This window comes from Canis lupus, chromosome 34, assembly GCF_011100685.1.
Source record: "Canis lupus familiaris isolate Mischka breed German Shepherd chromosome 34, alternate assembly UU_Cfam_GSD_1.0, whole genome shotgun sequence".
NCBI lineage: Eukaryota > Metazoa > Chordata > Mammalia > Carnivora > Canidae > Canis > Canis lupus.
In genome coordinates, this window is record NC_049255.1 from 9,023,850 (window position 1) to 9,026,540 (window position 2,691).

Consider the following 2,691-nt stretch of genomic DNA (forward strand, 5'->3'; position numbering starts at 1 on the left):
CTTTCTTCTCATGCAGAGTTTAAGATTTTCTCTTGGTCTTCAGTTTTCAGCAGTGTGACTGGCTGTGTCTGGATCTGGATCTTCCCTGCCGCTTGTTGAGCTTTGTTCCCCCTGCTTTTTCAGGTCAGATGCCTGCTGTCGGCCTGGCTCACTCCTGCTGCGAGTCCCTTCGTCTGCATGGTGCTGCCGGCCAGTGCCACCCAAATTCCTGAGGCTATCCATGTCCCTTCGTGCTTTTTTCTTTTTGTTCTTCAAGTTAGATCATGTTTATGGATACACCATGAATTTCATGGGGATTTTTTGGGGGACATCTTAGATGTATTGTACTCTTCAACTCCACAATGTGCGTGTCATTATTTTTTACAATGTGTGCTCTCTTATTGACATTTTCTATTTGATGAGTCAGTGCCATAAATTTTTTTAATTCCTTAAACATGGCTTTAAATTTTTTTTAAACATATTTATAATGTGGTTTCAAGCCTGTTTCTAAGTCCAACATCTGGATATTCTCAGAGAGACATTCTGTTGGCTATAATGCTTTGCCTCTTCCTTTGCTTGTCTGGTAATATTTGTTAATTGCATAATTTGGGTAATAGTGCTGTGACCTTGGATGTTTGCCACACCCCGGGATCCTCTATTATCCTCCCTTGGAATCATTGTTGTTTCTGGCTTTTTAAGTTTCATTAATTAGTTACCTGGAGTTATTAGTGAAGCCTGTCTCTCCAGCAGTGTGAAGCCACTGATGTCTGCTGATATTTATAGTTTAATTCTTCTTCTTCTTCTTTTTTTTAAAGGTTTTATTTATCTATTCATGATAGACACAGAGAGAGAAGCAGAGACACAGGCAAAGGGAAAAACAGTCTCCCTGTGGGGAGTCCGATCTGGGACTTGATCCCAGGATCCCGGGATCACATCCTGAGCCGAAAGCGGATGCTCAACTACTCAGCCACCCAGGTGCCTCCTTGTTCTCATTTTTAATTTTGGTTTTAATTTAATTCAGGGGTTATATTATATCAGCATAGCTTATTGTTCAGCCAATTAGTTTGTCAGAGTGTTTGTTCAAATACCTCGAATCAACCAGACCTACAGGATTTACTGCTAGATCTGTGTGTGTGTGTGTGTATGTGTGCATGTCCCTGCAAGGGCACCTCCAGGTCGGTTGTTTGAAAGTCTCCCCTGGCTTTTACTTGACCCAGGACCCTTCCAGGCCACAGAGTTATGTGGGAACTTAGAGACTTCATATCCTTATAAAGACTCCACGCCCACCCCACCATGGCTGTCCCATTACTATATTTTCCTACTGCATTCCTGGCTTGTCTGCTGGTGTGTTCCTTCTCCTACTCAGGATCACAAGCTCAGATCTTTGTTTCCCCACTCACCTGATTCAGATAGCTACTGCTTCCAGCAACTACTGAGCACCTGGGTTTTTCTGTGTTTTATTGCAGACCAAGTCACTTCCCTCTAGCAGCAAAGCTGTTGCATCCACAGCCTGCATTACTCTTAAAAAGCAATTGATGGATTGAGCATGGTTTGGGAGCATCTCTGGACAAAAATGCCAGAGTTCCACAATTCTTATTCCAAATTGGATATTCTTTCTTAAATAAATGCTTATTACTTTTTAATATATTTTATCAATATCTAGAGTTCTAAAATGATGGATTTTGACAATTTTGTCCAATATGATTATTGACTGGGGTGGAAGATTTGCTGAGCATCTCGCTGCACCATTCTGGATGACCTGATTCCATTAACAATTAAAGTTTATTAAAATTACCTCTTCTTCCCAATTCACTGCATTAAGGAGGCTCTGGGAAATAGGTTTTTGTGTGCACCAATAATTTTCAAAGATTAAGGGAAACTTACTTATTGGCTTATTCTAATTGCATCTGTGGCTAAAACAAAAACTTATATCCTTCCTCTCAAAGTTTGAAATTTATACATTTGAAAGCTTTCCTAAGTGTTGCTTAAAGTTTCCCCCACACTTCCCCCCATTGCCATATTTTAAAAAGACCAATTGAAATATAATAGAGGTGCTGAGAAGATTTACTATAATCTTTTCTTGCCCAGTTTTGCAGTCCAAGTAAAGCTACTTTAAAGTCTTTTTACATTCCTGAATGGAGATGAACTGATTAAGAAAATCCGTGGAAAAAACCACACTGATGGCTTATGTGAATGTTGGAAGACTGCATGTGTAGAATCTACAGAGAAGCTCACCCCGCCAATTCCATTTGAGACCAGTGTCTGATGCCTGGAAGGATGATTTCTATTGAAAGGTCCATCATAAGCTATGAACACACCAGGGATCAGGGCATATTTTTAAATTTTTGAAAACGAATCCTCTGTGTTTCTATTCAAGATAATAAATACAGATTTTAAATTATTTAGATATGCTTTTGAAATGAAATTCTGAAGGAGATACTTACACTAAAAGGCATATTTCTGTTAATTCAATTGAAGCATTTGATAAAGTGTATATTCACTATATAGAAAAGAAGTCCTATCATGCAATATGCTTGCAAGAAAAAAAAATAATTTCCTTATGAGCCTTATTTGGAATGTCAAAACTTCAGGCATTATCTCTTTACATGTAACTTCATGGCGGAGTTCATCTGTTCGAAGGAATAGGGAAGCATCAATAAATTCCCAGGATCGAGCAGAGAATATTTTCTTATATCCAGGCCCAAGTACTCA

General features: G+C 39.0%; 1 long non-coding RNA gene across 1 annotated transcript; it reads left to right on the forward strand.

The window, feature by feature from the left end:
* The first annotated feature begins 889 nt into the window (after positions 1-889).
* On the forward strand, positions 890-2,380 carry LOC111093920. Its single transcript, XR_005383514.1, has 2 exons — positions 890-954; positions 2,068-2,380. It is a non-coding gene; the product is annotated as an uncharacterized LOC111093920 (long non-coding RNA).
* Positions 2,381-2,691: the final 311 nt, after the last annotated feature.